The following is a 17,433-nucleotide window of genomic DNA, read 5'->3' as shown; positions in this document are numbered from 1 at the left end:
TCTTCCTCTTCTTTTTTTATCCTCTTCATCCTCTCATGTTCGACGACCCTCGACCCCTCGGCGACCCTAGACCCCCACTCGACCCTCGACCCCTCGGCGATCGTCGACCCCCTCTCGACCCTCGACCCCTCGGCGACCCTCGCCGACCCTCGTTCCCAATAAAAAAGAGGAAGAAAAAGAAAAAAAAGAGGAGAAGAAATAATAGAGGAGAAGAACTCATCTTTTACTCCTCTATTTTTTCTTCCTCTTTTTATATCCTCTTCTTCCTCTACCGCTCAGCGACCCCCGACGACCCTCGTTCCTGATAAAAAAAGTAAGAAGAAGAAAAAAAAGAGGAGAAGAAAGAATAGAGAAGAAGAACTCCTCTATTCTTTATTCTCCTCTTTTTTTCTTCTTCCTCTTCTTTTTTTTGTTCTCTTCATCCTCTAATGTTCGACGACCCTCGACCCCTCGACCCCTCGGCGACCCTAGACCCCCGCTCGACCCTCGACACCTTGGTGACCGTTGTCACCCTCTCGACCCTCGACCCCTCGGCGACCCTCGTTCCCGATAAAAAAAGAGCAAGAAGAAGAAAAAAGAGAGGAGAAGTCCTCTTTTTTTCTTCTTCCTCTTGTTTTTTTATCCTCTTCTTCCTCTACAGCTCGGCGACCCTCGACGAACCTCATTCCCGATAAAAAAAAGAGGAAGAAGAAGAAAAACAGAGGAGAAGAACTCCTCTATTCTTTCTTCTCCTCTTTTTTCCTTCTTCCTCTTCTTTTTTTATCCTCTTCATCCTCTCATGTTCGACGACCCTCGACCCCTCGGCGACCCTAGACCCCCTCTTGACCCTTGACCCCTCGGCGACCGTCGATCCCCTCTCGACCCTCGACCCCTCGGCGACCCTCGACGACCCCCGTTGCCGATAAAAAAAAGAGGAAGAAGAAGAAAAAAAGAGGAGAAGAAAGAATAGAGGAGAAGAACTCCTCTTTTACTCCTCTTTTTTTCTTGTTCCTCTTCTTTTTTATCCTCTTCTACCTCTACCGCTCGGCGACCCTCTACGACCCTCATTCCCGATAAAAAAAGAGGAAGAAGAAGAATAAAAAGAGTAGAACAAAGAATAGAGGAGAAGAACTCCTCTATTCTTTCTTATCCTCTTTTTTTTCTTCTTCCTCTTCTTTTTTTATCCTCTTTTACTCCAGTTTTTTCTTATTCCTCTTCTTTTTTTATCCGACACCGACGGCCACATGTATCTCACACCGACGATACTTGCTATTTAGGGTTTCCTCAACCGCTCGGTGACCCTCGCCGACCCTCGTTCCCGATAAAAAAAAGAGGAAGAAGAAGAAAAAAAGAGGAGAAGAAAGAATAGAGTAGAATAACTCCTCTATTCTTTCTTCTCCTCAATAGAGGAGAATAACTCCTCTATTCTTTCTTCTCCTCTTTTTTTTCTTCTTCAATTCTTTTTTTATCCTCTTCATCCTCTCATGTTCGACGACCCTCGACCCCTCGGCGACCCTAGACCCCCACTCGACCCTCGACCCCTCGGCGATCGTTGACCCCCTCTCGACCTTCGACCCCTCGGCGACCCTCGCCGACCCTCGTTCCCGATAAAAAAGAGGAAGAAAAAGAAAAAAAAAGAGGAGAAGAAATAATAGAGGAGAAGAACTCATCTTTTACTCCTCTATTTTTTCTTCCTCTTTTTATATCCTCTTCTTCCTCTACCGTTCAGCGACCCTCGATGACCCTCGTTCCTGATAAAAAAGTAAGAAGAAGAAAAAAAAGAGGAGAAGAAAGAATAGAGGAGAAGAACTCCTCTATTCTTTATTCTCCTCTTTTTTTCTTCTTCCTCTTCTTTTTTTGTTCTCTTCATCCTCTAATGTTCGACGACCCTCGACCCCTCGACCCCTCGGCGACCCTAGACCCCCTCTCGACCCTCGACCCCTTGGTGACCGTTGACACCCTCTCGACCCTCGACCCCTCGGCGACCCTCGTTCCCGATAAAAAAAGAGCAAGAAGAAGAAAAAAGAGAGGAGAAGTCCTCTTTTTTCTTCTTCCTCTTGTTTTTTTATCCTCTTCTTCCTCTACCGCTCGGCGACCCTCGACGAACCTCATTCCCGATAAAAAAAAGAGGAAGAAGAAGAAAAACAGAGGAGAAGAACTCCTCTATTCTTTCTTCTCCTCTTTTTTCCTTCTTCCTCTTCTTTTTTTATCCTCTTCATCCTCTCATGTTTGACGACCCTCGACCCCTCGGCGACCCTAGACCCCCTCTTGACCCTCGACCCCTCGGCGACCGTCGATCCCCTCTCGACCCTCGACCCCTCGGCGACCCTCGACGACCCCCGTTTGCCGATAAAAAAAAGAGGAAGAAGAAGAAAAAAATAGGAGAAGAAAGAATAGAGGAGAAGAACTCCTCTTTTACTCCTCTTTTTTTCTTGTTCCTCTTCTTTTTTTATCCTCTTCTACCTCTACCGCTCGGCGACCCTCTATGACCCTCATTCCCGATAAAAAAAGAGGAAGAAGAAGAATAAAAAGAGGAGAACAAAGAATAGAGGAGAAGAACTCCTCTATTCTTTCTTATCCTCTTTTTTTTCTTCTTCCTCTTCTTTTTTTATCCTCTTTTACTCCAGTTTTTTCTTATTCCTCTTCTTTTTTTATCCGACACCGACGGCCACATGTATCTCACACCGACGATACTTGCTATTTAGGGTTTCCTCAACCGCTCGGCGACCCTCGCCGACCCACGTTCCCGATAAAAAAAGAGGAAGAAGAAGAAAAAAAGAGGAGAAGAAAGAATAGAGGAGTATAACTCCTGTATTCTTTCTTCTCCTCTTTTTTTTTCTTCTTCCTCTTCTTTTTTATCCTCTTCATCCTCTCATGTTCGACGACCCTCGACCCCTCGGTGACCCTCGACGACCCTCGTTCCCGATAAAAAAAGAGGAAGAAAAAGAAAAAAAGAGGAGAAGAACTCATCTTTTACTCCTCTTTTTTTCTTCCTCTTCTTTTTTTATCCTCTTCTTCCTCTACCGCTCAGCGACCCTCGACGAACCTCGTTCCCGATAAAAAAAGGAAGAAGAAGAAAAAAAAGAGGAGAAGAAAGAATAGTCTCTTCATCCTCTAATGTTCGACGACCCTCGACCCCTCGACCCCTCGGCGACCCTAGACCCCCTCTCGACCCTCGACCCCTTGGCGACCGTTGACACCCTCTCGACCCTCGACCCCTCGGCGACCCTCGTTCCCTATAAAAAAAGTGGAAGAAGAAGAAAAAAGAGAGGAGAAGTCCTCTTTTTTTCTTCTTCCTCTTCTTTTTTGATCCTCTTCTTCCTCTACCGCTTGGCGACCCTCGACGACCCTCGTTCCCGATAAAAAAAAGAGGAAGAAGAAGAAAAAAAAGAGGAGAAGAACTCCTCTATTCTTTCTTCTCTTTTTTTCTTCTTCCTCTTCTTTTTTTATCCTCTTCATCCCCTCATGTTCGACGACCCTCGACCCCTCGGCAACCCTAGACCCCCTCTCGACCCTCGACCCCTCGGCGACCATCGATCCCCTCTCGATCCTCGACCCCTCGGCGACCCTCGACGACCCTCGTCGCCGATAAAAAAAATAGGAAGAAGAAGAAAAAAATAGGAGAACAAATAATAGAGGAGAAGAACTCCTCTTTTACTCCTCTTTTTTTCTTGTTCCTCTTCTTTTTTTATCCTCTTCTACCTCTCCCGCTCGGCGACCCTCGACGACCCTCATTCCTGATAAAAAAAGAGCAAGAAGAAGAATAAAAAGAGGAGAACAAAGAATAGAGGAGTTCTACTCCTCTATTCTTTCTTATCCTCTTTTTTTTCTTCTTCCTCTTCTTTTTTATGCTCTTTTACTCCAGTTTTTTTTCTTATTCCTCTTCTTTTTTTATCCGACACCGACGGCCACATGTATCTCACACCGACGATACTTGCTATTTAGGGTTTCCTCAACCGCTCGGTGACCCTCGCCGACCCTCGTTCCCGATAAAAAAAAGAGGAAGAAGAAGAAAAAAAGAGGAGAAGAAAGAATAGAGGAGAATAACTCCTCTATTCTTTCTTCTCCTCAATAGAGGAGAATAACTCCTCTATTCTTTCTTCTCCTCTTTTTTTTCTTCTTCAATTCTTTTTTTATCCTCTTCATCCTCTCATGTTCGACGACCCTCGACCCCTCGGCGACCCTAGACCCCCACTCGACCCTCGACCCCTCGGCGATCGTTGACCCCCTCTCGACCTTCGACCCCTCGGCGACCCTCGCCGACCCTCGTTCCCGATAAAAAAGAGGAAGAAAAAGAAAAAAAAGAGGAGAAGAAATAATAGAGGAGAAGAACTCATCTTTTACTCCTCTATTTTTTCTTCCTCTTTTTATATCCTCTTCTTCCTCTACCGTTCAGCGACCCTCGATGACCCTCGTTCCTGATAAAAAAAGTAAGAAGAAGAAAAAAAAGAGGAGAAGAAAGAATAGAGGAGAAGAACTCCTCTATTCTTTATTCTCCTCTTTTTTTTTCTTCTTCCTCTTCTTTTTTTGTTCTCTTCATCCTCTAATGTTCGACGACCCTCGACCCCTCGACCCCTCGGCGACCCTAGACCCCCTCTCGACCCTCGACCCCTTGGTGACCGTTGACACCCTCTCGACCCTCGACCCCTCGGCGACCCTCGTTCCCGATAAAAAAAGAGCAAGAAGAAGAAAAAAGAGAGGAGAAGTCCTCTTTTTTTCTTCTTCCTCTTGTTTTTTTATCCTCTTCTTCCTCTACCGCTCGGCGACCCTCGACGAACCTCATTCCCGATAAAAAAAAGAGGAAGAAGAAGAAAAACAGAGGAGAAGAACTCCTCTATTCTTTCTTCTCCTCTTTTTTCCTTCTTCCTCTTCTTTTTTTATCCTCTTCATCCTCTCATGTTTGACGACCCTCGACCCCTCGGCGACCCTAGACCCCCTCTTGACCCTCGACCCCTCGGCGACCGTCGATCCCCTCTCGACCCTCGACCCCTCGGCGACCCTCGACGACCCCCGTTGCCGATAAAAAAAAGAGGAAGAAGAAGAAAAAAATAGGAGAAGAAAGAATAGAGGAGAAGAACTCCTCTTTTACTCCTCTTTTTTTCTTGTTCCTCTTCTTTTTTTATCCTCTTCTACCTCTACCGCTCGGCGACCCTCTATGACCCTCATTCCCGATAAAAAAAGAGGAAGAAGAAGAATAAAAAGAGGAGAACAAAGAATAGAGGAGAAGAACTCCTCTATTCTTTCTTATCCTCTTTTTTTTCTTCTTCCTCTTCTTTTTTTATCCTCTTTTACTCCAGTTTTTTTCTTATTCCTCTTCTTTTTTATCCGACACCGACGGCCACATGTATCTCACACCGACGATACTTGCTATTTAGGGTTTCCTCAACCGCTCGGCGACCCTCGCCGACCCACGTTCCCGATAAAAAAAGAGGAAGAAGAAGAAAAAAAAGAGGAGAAGAAAGAATAGAGGAGTATAACTCCTGTATTCTTTCTTCTCCTCTTTTTTTTTCTTCTTCCTCTTCTTTTTTATCCTCTTCATCCTCTCATGTTCGACGACCCTCGACCCCTCGGTGACCCTCGACGACCCTCGTTCCCGATAAAAAAAGAGGAAGAAAAAGAAAAAAAGAGGAGAAGAACTCATCTTTTACTCCTCTTTTTTTCTTCCTCTTCTTTTTTTATCCTCTTCTTCCTCTACCGCTCAGCGACCCTCGACGAACCTCGTTCCCGATAAAAAAAGGAAGAAGAAGAAAAAAAAGAGGAGAAGAAAGAATAGTCTCTTCATCCTCTAATGTTCGACGACCCTCGACCCCTCGACCCCTCGGCGACCCTAGACCCCCTCTCGACCCTCGACCCCTTGGCGACCGTTGACACCCTCTCGACCCTCGACCCCTCGGCGACCCTCGTTCCCTATAAAAAAAGTGGAAGAAGAAGAAAAAAGAGAGGAGAAGTCCTCTTTTTTTCTTCTTCCTCTTCTTTTTTGATCCTCTTCTTCCTCTACCGCTTGGCGACCCTCGACGACCCTCGTTCCCGATAAAAAAAAGAGGAAGAAGAAGAAAAAAAAGAGGAGAAGAACTCCTCTATTCTTTCTTCTCTTTTTTTCTTCTTCCTCTTCTTTTTTTATCCTCTTCATCCCCTCATGTTCGACGACCCTCGACCCCTCGGCAACCCTAGACCCCCTCTCGACCCTCGACCCCTCGGCGACCATCGATCCCCTCTCGATCCTCGACCCCTCGGCGACCCTCGACGACCCTCGTCGCCGATAAAAAATATAGGAAGAAGAAGAAAAAAATAGGAGAAGAAATAATAGAGGAGAAGAACTCCTCTTTTACTCCTCTTTTTTTCTTGTTCCTCTTCTTTTTTTATCCTCTTCTACCTCTCCCGCTCGGCGACCCTCGACGACCCTCATTCCTGATAAAAAAAGAGCAAGAAGAAGAATAAAAAGAGGAGAACAAAGAATAGAGGAGTTCTACTCCTCTATTCTTTCTTATCCTCTTTTTTTTCTTCTTCCTCTTCTTTTTTATGCTCTTTTACTCCAGTTTTTTTTTCTTATTCCTCTTCTTTTTTTATCCGACACCGACGGCCACATGTATCTCACACCGACGATACTTGCTATTTAGGGTTTCCTCAACCGCTCGGTGACCCTCGCCGACCCTCGTTCCCGATAAAAAAAAACAGGAAGAAGAAGAAAAAAAAGAGGAGAAGAAAGAATAGAGGAGAATAACTCCTCTATTCTTTCTTCTCCTCTTTTTTTTCTTCTTCCTCTTCTTTTTTTATCCTCTTCATACTGTCATGTTCGACGACCCTCAACCCCTCGGCGACCCTAGACTCCCACTTGACCCTCGACCCCTCGGCGACTGTCGACCCCCTCTCGACCCTCGACCCCTCGGCGACCCTCGACGACCCTCGTTCCCGATAAAAAAGAGGAAGAAAAAGAAAAAAAAGAGGAGAAGAAATAATAGAGGAGAAGAACTCATCTTTACTCCTCTATTTTTTCTTCCTCTTTTTTTATCCTCTTCTTCCTCTACCGCTCAGCGACCCTCGACGACCCTCGTTCCTGATAAAAAAAGTAAGAAGAAGAAAAAAAAGAGGAGAAGAAAGAATAGAGGAGAAGAACTCCTCTATTCTTTATTCTCCTCTTTTTTTCTTCTTCCTCTTCTTTTTTTGTTCTCTTCATCCTCTAATGTTCGACGACCCTCGAACCCTCGACCCCTCGGCGACCCTAGACCCCCTATCGACCCTCGACCCCTTGGCGACCGTTGACACCCTCTCGACCCTCGACCCCTCGGTGACCCTCGTTCTCGATAAAAAAGAGGAAAAAGAAGAAAAAAGAGAGGAGAAGTCCTCTTTTTTTCTTCTTCCTCTTCATTTTTTATCCTCTTCTTCCTCTACCGCTCGTCGAACCTCGACGACCCTCGTTCCCGATAAAAAAAAGAGGAAGAAGAAGAAAAAAAGAGGAGAAGAACTCCTCTATTCTTTCTTCTCCTCTTTTTTTCTTCTTCCTCTTCTTTTTTTATCCTCTTCATCCTCTCATGTTCGACGACCCTCGACCCCTCGGCGACCCTAGACCCCCTCTCGACCCTCGACCCCTCGGCAACCGTCGATCCCCTCTCGACCCTCGACCCCTCGGCGACCCTCGACGACCCTCGTTGCCCATAAAAAAAAGAGGAAGAAGAGGAAAAAAAAAGAGGAGAAGAAAGAATAGAGGAGAAGAACTCCTCTTTTACTCCTCTTTTTTTCTTGTTCCTCTTCTTTTTTATCCCCTTCTACCTCTACTGCTCGGCGACCCTCGACGACCCTCATTCCCGATAAAAAAAGAGGAAGAAGAAGAATAAAAAGAGGAGAACAAAGAATAGAGGAGAAGAACTCCTATATTCTTTCTTATCCTCTTTTTTTATTCTTCCTCTTCTCTTTTTATCCTCTTTTACTCCAGTTTTTTTCTTATTCCTCTTCATTTTTAATCAGACACCGACGGCCACATGTATTTCACACCGACGATACTTGCTATTTACGGTTTCCTCAACCGCTCGGCGACCCTCGCCGACCCTCATTCCCGACAAAAAAAAGAGGAAGAAGAAGAAAAAAAAGAGGAGAAGAAAGAATAGAGGAGAATAACTCCTCTATTGTTTCTTCTCCTCTTTTTTTTCTTCTTCCTCTTCTTTTTTTATCCTCTTCATCCTCTCATGTTCGACGACCCTCGACCCCTCGGCGATCCTAGACCCCCACTCGACCCTCGACCCCTCGGCGACCGTCGACCCCCTCTCAACCCTCGACCCCTCGGCGACCCTCGACGACGCTCGTTCTCGATAAAAAAAGAGGAAGAAAAAGAAAAAAAAAGTGGAGAAGAAATAATAGAGGAGAAGAACTCATCTTTTACTCCTCTTTTTTTTCTTCCTCTTCTTTTTTATCCTCTTCTTCCTCTACCGCTCAGCGACCCTCGACGAACCTCGTTCCCGATAAAAAAAGGAAGGAGAAGAAAAAAGAAAGAGGAGAAGAAAGAATAGAGGAGAAGAACTCCTCTATTTTTTATTCTCCTCTTTCTTTTCTTCTTCCTCTTCTTTTTTTGTTCTCTTCATCCTCTAATGTTCGACGACCCTCGACCCCTCGGCGACCCTAGACCCCCTCTCGACCCTCGACCCCTTGGCGACCGTTGGCACCCTCTCTACCCTCGACCCCTCGGCGACCCTCATTCCCGATAAAAAAAGAGGAAGAAGAAGAAAAAAGAGAGGAGAAGTCCTCTTTTTTTTTTCTTCCTCTTCTTTTTTTATCCTCTTCTTCCTCTACCGCTCGGCGACCCTCGACGACCCTCGTTCCCGATAAAAAAAAGAGGAAGAAGAAGAAAAAAAAGAGGAGAAGAACTCCTCTATTCTTTCTTCTCCTTTTTTTTCTTCTTCCTCTTCTTTTTTTATCCTCTTCATCCTCTCATGTTCGACGAACCTCGACCCCTCGGCGACCGTAGACCCCCTCTCGACCCTCGACCCCTCGGCGACCATCGATCCCCTCTCGACCCTCGACCCCTCGGCGACCCTCGACGACCCTCGTTGCCGATAAAAAAAAAGAGGAAGAAGAAGAAAAAAAGAGGAGAAGAACTCCTCTTTTACTCCTCTTTTTTTCTTGTTCCTCTTCTTTTTTTATCCTCTTCTACCTCTACCGCTCGGCGACCCTCGACGACCCTCATTCCCGATAAAAAAAGATGAAGAAGAAGAATAAAAAGAGGAGAATAAAGAATAGAGGAGAAGAACTCCTCTATTCTTTCTTATCCTCTTTTTTTTCTTCTTCCTCTTCTTTTTTTATCCTCTTTTACTCCATTTTTTCCTTATTCCTCTTCTTTTTTTTATCCGACACCGACGGCCACATGTATCTCACAACGATGATACTTGCTATTTAGGGTTTCCTCAACCGCTCGGCGACCCTCGCCGACCCTCGCTCCCGATAAAAAAAAAGAGGAAGAAGAAGAAAAAAGAGAGGAGAATAACTCCTCTATTCTTTCTTCTCCTCTTTTTTTCTTCTTCCTCTTCTTTTTTTATCCTCTTCAACCTCTCATGTTCGACGACCCTCGACCCCTCGGCGACCCTACACCCCCACTCGACCCTGGACCCCTCGGCGACCGTCGACCCCTCTCGACCCTTGACCCCTCGACCCTCGAAGACCCTCGTTCCCGATAGAAAAAGAGGAAGAAAAAGAAAAAAAAGAGGACAAGAAATAATAGAGGAGAAGAACTCATATTTTACTCCTCTTTTTTTTTCTTCCTCTTCTTTTTTTATCCTCTTCTTCCTCTACCGCTCAGCGACCCTCGACGATCCTCTTCTTTTTTTATCCTCTTTTACTCCAGTTTTTTTCTTATTCCTCTTCTTTTTTTATCCGACACCGACGGCCACATGTATCTCACACCGATGATAGTTGCTATTTAGGCTTTCCTCAACCGCTCGGCGACCCTCGGCGACCCTCGTTCCCGATAAAAAAAAGAGGAAGAAGAAGAAAAAAAAAGAGGAGAAGAACTCCTCTATTCTTTCTTCTCCTCTTTTTTTCTTCTTCCTCTTCTTTTTTTATCCTCTTCATCCTCTCATGTTCGACGACCCTAGACCCCTTCTCGACCCTCGACCCCTCGGCGACCGTCGATCCCCTCTCGACCCTCGACCCCTCGGCGACCCTCGATGACCCTCGTTGCCGATAAAAAAAAGAGGAAGAAGAAGAAAAAAAGAGGAGAAGAACTCCTCTTTTACTCCTCTTTTTTTCTTGTTCCTCTTCTTTTTTTATCCTCTTCTCCCTCTACCGCTCGGCGACCCTCGACGACCCTCATTCCCGATAAAAAAAGAGGAAGAAGAAGAATAAAAAGAAGAGAACAAAGAATAGAGGAGAAAAACTCCTCTATTCTTTCTTATACTCTTTTTTTTCTTCTTCCTCTTCTTTTTTTATCCTCGTTTACTCCAGTTTTTTTCTTATTCCTCTTCTTTTTTTATCCGACACCGACGACCACATGTATCTCACACCGATGATACTTGCTATTTAGGGTTTCCTCAACCGCTCGGCGACCCTCGCCGACCCTCGTTCCCGATAAAAAAAAGAGGAAGAAGAAGAAAAAAAAGAGGAGAAGAAAGAATAGAGGAGAGTAACTCCTCTATTCTTTCTTCTCCTCTTTTTTTTTCTTCTTCCTCTTCTTTTTTTGTCCTCTTCATACTCTCAGGTTCGACGACCCTCGACCCTCGGCGACCCAAGACCCCCTCTCGACCCTCGAACCCTCGGCGACCGTCGACCCCCTCTCGACCCTCGACCCCTCGGCAACCCTCGACGACCCTCGTTCCTGATAAAAAATGAGGAAGAAGAAGAAAAAAAGAGGACAAGTCCTTTTTTTCTTCTTCCTCTTCTTTTTTTATCCTCTTCTTCCTCTGCCGCTTGGCGACCCTCGACGACCCTCGTTCCCGATAAAAAAATGAGGAAAAAGAAGAAAAAAAAAGAGGAGAAGAAAGAATATAAGAGAAGACTCCTCTATTCTTTCTTCTCCTCTTTTTTTCTTTCCTCTTCTTTTTTTATCCTCTTCATCCTCTCATGTTCAACGACCCTCGACCCCCTCTCGACCCCTCGGCGACCGTCGACCTCCTCTCGACCCTCGACCCCTCGGCGACCCTCGACGACCCTCGTTCCCGATAAAAAGAGGAAGAAGAAGAAAAAAAGAGGAGAAGAAAGAATAGAGGAGAAGAACTCCTCTATTCTTTCTTCTCCTCTTTTTTTCTTCTTCCTCTTCTTTTTTTATCCTCTTCATCCTCTAATGTTCGACGACCCTAGACCCCTCGGCGACCCTCGACGACCCTAGTTCCCGATAAAAAAATAGGAAGAAGAAGAAAAAGAGAGGAGAAGTCCTCTTTTTTTCTTCTTCCTCTTCTTTTTTTATCCTCTTCTTCCTCTACCACTCGGCGACCCTCAACGACCCTCGTTCCCGATAAAAAAAATGAGGAAGAAGAAGAAAAAAATAGGAGAAGAACTCCTCTATTCTTTCTTCTCCTCTTTTTTTCTTCTTCTTCTTCTTTTTTTATCCTCTTCATCCTCTCATGTTCGACGACCCTCGACCCCTCGGCGACCCTAGACCCCCTCTCGACCCTCGACCCCTCGGCGACCGTCGATCCCCTCTCGACCCTCGACCCCTCGGCGACCCTCGACGACCCTTGTTGCCGATAAAAAAAGACGAAGCAGAAGAAAAAAAGACGAGAAGAAAGAATAGAGGAGAAGAACTCCTCTTTTACTCCTCTTTTTTTCTTCTTCCTCTTCTTTTTTTATCCTCTTCTTCCTCTACTGCTCGGCGACCCTCGACGACCCTCGTTCCTGATAAAAAAAAGAGGAAGAAGAAGAAGAAGAAAAAAAAGAGGATAAGAAAGAATAGAGGAGAAGAACTCCTCTATTCTTTCTTCTCCTCTTTTTTTTCTTCCTCTTCTTTTTTTATCCTCTTCATGCACTCATCTTCGACGACCCACGACCCCTCGGCGACCGTAGACCCCCTCTCGACCCTCGAACCCTCGGCGACCGTCGACCCCCTCTCGACCCTCGACCCATCGGTGACCCTCGACGAACCTCGTTCCCGATAAAAAAAGGGAAGAAGAAAAAAAAGAGAAGTCCTTTTTTTCTTCTTCCTCTTCTCTTTTTATCCTCTTCTTCCTCTACACCTCGGCGACCCTCGCCAACCCTCGTTCCCGATAAAAAAAGAGGAAGAAGAATAGAAAAAAGAGGAGAAGAACTCCTCTATTCTTTGTTCTCCTCTTTTTTTCTTCTTCCACTTCTTTTTTATCCTCTTCATCCTCTCATGTTCGACGACCCTCGACCCCTCGGCGACCCTAGACCCCCTCTCGACCCTCGAACCCTCGGCGACCGTCGACCCCCTCTCGACCCTCCACCCCTCGGCGACCCTTGTTCCCGATAAAAATGAGGAAGAAGAAGAAAAAAAGAGGGGAAGTCCTTTTTTTCCTTCTTCATGTTCTTTTTTTATCCTCTTCTTCCTGTATCGCTCGGCGACCGTCGACGACCCTCGTTCCCGATAAAAAAAGAGGAAAAAGAAGAAAAAAAGAGGAGAAGAAAGAATAGAGGAGAAGACTCCTCTATTCTTTCTTCTCCTCTTTTTTTCTTCTTCCTCTTCTTTTTTTATCCTCTTCATCCTCTAATGTTCGACAACCCTCGACCCCTCGGCGATACTAGACCCCTCTCGACCCTCGACCCCTTGGCGACCGTTGACGCCCTCTCAACCCTCGACCCCTCAACGACCCTCGACGACCCTCGTTCCCGATAAAAAAAAGAGGAAGAAGAGGAAAAAAGAGAGATGAAGTCCTCTTTTTTTTCTTCTTCCTCTTCTTTTTTTATCCTCTTCTTCCTCTACCGCTCGGCGACCCTCGACGACCCTCGTTCCCGATAAAAAAAGAGGAAGAAGAAGAAAAAAAAGAGGAGAAGAACTCCTCTATTCTTTCTCCTCCTCTTTTTTTCTTCTTCCTCTTCTTTTTTTATCCTCTTCATCCTCTAATGTTCGACGAGCCTCGACCCCTCGGCGACCCTAGACCCCCTCTCGACCCTCGACCCCTTTGCGACCGTTGACACCCTCTCGACCCTCGACCCCTCGATGACCCTCGTTCCCGATAAAAAAAAGAGGAAGAAGAAGAAAAAAGAGAGGAGAAGTCCTCTTTTTTTTTCTTCTTCCTCTTCTTTTTTTATCCTCTTCTTCCTCTACCGCTCGGCGACCCTCGACGACCCTCGTTCCCGATAAAAAAAAGATGATGAAGAAGAAAAATAAAGAGGAGAAGAACTCCTCTATTCTTTCTTCTCCTCTTTTTTTCTTCTTCCTCTTCTTTTTTTATCCTCTTCATCCTCTAATGTTCGACGAGCCTCGACCCCTCGGCAACCCTAGCCCCCTCTCGACCCTCGACCCCTTGGCGACCGTTGACACCCTCTCGACCCTCGACTCCTCGGCGACCCTCGACGACCCTCGTTCCCGATAAAAAAAAGAGGAAGAAGAAGAAAAAAGAGAGGAGATGTCCTCTTTTTTTTCCTCTTCTTTTTTATCCTCTTCTTCCTCTACCGCTCGGCGACCCTCGACGACCCTCGCTCCCGATAAAAAAAAGAGGAAGAAGAAGAAAAAAAAGAGGAGAAGAACTCCTCTATTCTTTCTTCTCCTCTTTTTTTTTTCTTCTTCCTCTTCTTTTTTTATCCTCTTCATCCTCTCATGTTCGACGACCCTCGACCCCTCGGCGACCCTAGACCCCCTCTCGACCCTCGACCCCTCGGCGACCCTCGATGACCCTCGTTCCCGACAAAAAAAAGAGGAAGAAGAAAAAGAAAAAAAGAGGAGAAGAAAGAATAGAGGAGAAGAACTCTTCTATTCTTTCTTCTTCTCTTTTTTTTTTCTTCCTCTTTTTTTATCCTCTTCATCCTCTCATGTTCGACGACCCTCGACCCCTCGGCGACCGTAGACCCCCTCTCGACCCTCGAACCCTCGGCAACCGTCGACCCCCTCTCGACCCTCGACCCATCGGCAACCCTCGACGACCCTCGTTCCCAATAAAAAAAGGGAAGAAGAAGAAAAAAAGAAGTCCTTTTTTTTTCTTCTTCCTCTTCTTTTTTTATCCTCTTCTTCCTCTACCACTCGCCGACCCTCGCCGACCCTCGTTCCCGATAAAAAAAAGAGGAAGAAGAAGAAAAAAAGAGGAGAAGAAAAAATAGAGGAGAAGAACTCCTCTATTCTTTCTTCTCCTCTTTTTTTCTTCTTCCTCTTCTTTTTTTATCCTCTTCATCCTCTAATGTTCGACGAGCCTCGACCCCTCGGCGACCCTAGCCCCCTCTCGACCCTCGACCCCTTGGCGACCGTTGACACCCTCTCGACCCTCGACTCCTCGGCGACCCTCGACGACCCTCGTTCCCGATAAAAAAAAGAGGAAGAAGAAGAAAAAAGAGAGGAGATGTCCTCTTTTTTTCCTCTTCTTTTTTTATCCTCTTCTTCCTCTACCGCTCGGCGACCCTCGACGACCCTCGCTCCCGATAAAAAAAAGAGGAAGAAGAAGAAAAAAAAGAGGAGAAGAACTCCTCTATTCTTTCTTCTCCTCTTTTTTTCTTCTTCCTCTTCTTTTTTTATCCTCTTCATCCTCTCATGTTCGACGACCCTCGACCCCTCGGCGACCCTAGACCCCCTCTCGACCCTCGACCCCTCGGCGACCGTCGATCCCCTCTCGACCCTCGACCCCTCGGCGACCCTCGATGACCCTCGTTCCCGACAAAAAAAAGAGGAAGAAGAAAAAGAAAAAAAGAGGAGAAGAAAGAATAGAGGAGAAGAACTCCTCTATTCTTTCTTCTTCTCTTTTTTTTCTTCCTCTTTTTTTATCCTCTTCATCCTCTCATGTTCGACGACCCTCGACCCCTCGGTGACCGTAGACCCCCTCTCGACCCTCGAACCCTCGGCAACCGTCAACCCCCTCTCGACCCTCGACCCATCGGCAACCCTCGACGACCCTCGTTCCCAATAAAAAAAGGGAAGAAGAAGAAAAAAAGAAGTCCTTTTTTTTTCTTCTTCCTCTTCTTTTTTTATCCTCTTCTTCCTCTACCACTCGCCGACCCTCGCCGACCCTCGTTCCCGATAAAAAAAAGAGGAAGAAGAAGAAAAAAAGAGGAGAAGAAAAAATAGAGGAGAAGAACTCCTCTATTCTTTCTTCTCCTCTTTTTTTCTTCTTCTTCTTCTTTTTTTATCCTCTTCATCCTCACATGTTCGACGACCCTCGACCCGTCGGCGACGCTAGACCCCCTCTCGACCCTCGACCCCTCGGCGACCGTCGACCCCCTCTCAACCCTCGACCCCTTGGCGACCCTCGACGACCGTCGTTCCCGATAAAAAAAAGAGGAAGAAGAAGAAAAAAAAGAGGAGAAGAAAGAATAGAGGAGAAGAACTCCTCTATTCTTTCTAATCCTCTTTTTTTTCTTCTTCCTCTTCTTTTTTTATCCTCTTTTACTCCAATTTTTTTTCTTATTCCTCTTCTTTTTTTTATCCGACACCGACGGCCACATGTATCTCACACCGACTAGGGTTTTCCTCAACCGCTCGGCGACCCTCGCCGACCCTCGTTCCCGATAAAAAGAAGAGGAAGAAGAAGAAAAAAAAGAGGAGAAGAAACAATAGAGGAGAAGAACTCCTCTATTCTTTCTACTCCTCTTTTTTTCTTCTTCCTCTTCTTTTTTTATCCTCTTCATACTCTCATGTTCGACGACCCTCGACCCCTCGGCAACCCTAGACCCCATCTCGACCCTCGAACCCTCGGCGACCGTCGACCCCCTCTCAACCCTCGACCCCTCGACGACCCTCGACGACCCTCGTTCCCGATAAAAAAGGAGGAAGAAGAAGAAAAAAAGAGGACAAGTCCTTTTTTTATTCTTCCTCTTCTTTTTTTATCCTCTTCTTCCTCTGCCGCTCGGCGACCCTCGACGACCCTCGTTCCCGATAAAAAAAGAGGAAAAAGAAGAAAAAAAAGAGGAGAACAAGGAATATAAGAGAAGACTCCTCTATTCTTTCTTCTCCTCTTTTTTTCTTTCCTCTTCTTTTTTATCCTCTTCATCCTCTCATGTTCAACGAACCTGGACCCCCTCTCGACCCCTCGACCCCTCGGCGACCGTCGACCTCCTCTCGACCCTCGACCCCTCGGCGACCCTCGACGACCCTCGTTCCCGATAAAAAAGGGAAGAAGAAGAAAAAAAGAGGAGAAGAAAGAATACAGGAGAAGAACTCCTCTATTCTTTCTTCTCCTCTTTTTTTCTTCTTCCTCTTCTTTTTTTATCCTCTTCATCCTCTAATGTTCGACGACCCTCGACCCCTCGGCGACCCTACACCCCCTCTCGACCCTCGACCCCTTGGCGACCGTTGACACCCTCTCGACCCTCGATCCCTCGGCGACCCTCAACGACCCTCGTTCCCGATAAAAAAAAGGGGAAGAAGAAGAAAAAAGAGACGAGAAGTCCTCTTTTTTTCTTCTTCCTCTTCTTCTTTTATCCTCTTCTTCCTCTACCGCTCGGTGACCCTCGACGACCCTCGTTCCCGATAAAAAAAATGAGGAAGAAGATGAAAAAAATAGGAGAAGAACTCCTCTATTCTTTCTTCTCCTCTTTTTTTTTCTTCCTCTTCTTTTTTTATCCTCTTCATCCTCTAATGTTCGACGAGCCTCGACCCCTCGGCAACCCTAGCACCCTCTCGACCCTCGACCCCTTGGCGACCGTTGACACCCTCTCGACCCTCGACTCCTCGGCGACCCTCGATGACCCTCCTTCCCGATAAAAAAAAGAGGAAGAAGAAGAAAAAAGAGAGGAGATGTCCTCTTTTTTTCCTCTTCTTTTTTTATCCTATTCTTCCTCTACCGCTCGGCGACCCTCGACGACCCTCGCTCCCGATAAAAAAAGAGGAAGAACAAGAAAAAAAGAGAGGAGAAGAACTCCTCTATTCTTTCTTCTCCTCTTTTTTTTTCTTCCTCTTCTTTTTTTATCCTCTTCATCCTCTCATGTTCGACGACCCTCGACCCCTCGGCGACCCTAGACCCCCTCTCGACCCTCGACCCCTCGGCGACCGTCGATCCCCTCTCGACCCTCGACCCCTCGGCGACCCTCGATGACCCTCGTTACCGATAAAAAAAGAGGAAGAAGAAGTATAAAAAGAGGAGAAGAAAGAATAGAGGAGAAGAACTCCTCTTTTACTCCTCTTTTTTCCTTCTTCCTCTTCTTTTTTTATCCTCTTCTTCCTCTACTGCTCGGCGACCCTCGACGACCCTCGTTCTCGATAAAAAAAAGAGGAAGAAGAAGAAGAAAAAAAGAGGAGAAGAAAGAATAGAGGAGAAGAACTCCTCTATTCTTTCTTCTTCTCTTTTTTTTCTTCCTCTTCTTTTTTTATCCTCTTCATCCTCTCATGTTTGACGACCCTCGACCCCTCGGCGACCGTAGACCCCCTCTCGACCCTCG

Source organism: Triticum aestivum, chromosome 7A (assembly GCF_018294505.1).
Source record: "Triticum aestivum cultivar Chinese Spring chromosome 7A, IWGSC CS RefSeq v2.1, whole genome shotgun sequence".
In the NCBI taxonomy this organism is placed as follows: Eukaryota; Viridiplantae; Streptophyta; class Magnoliopsida; order Poales; family Poaceae; genus Triticum; species Triticum aestivum.
Note: the sequence above shows the minus strand (reverse complement) of the source record.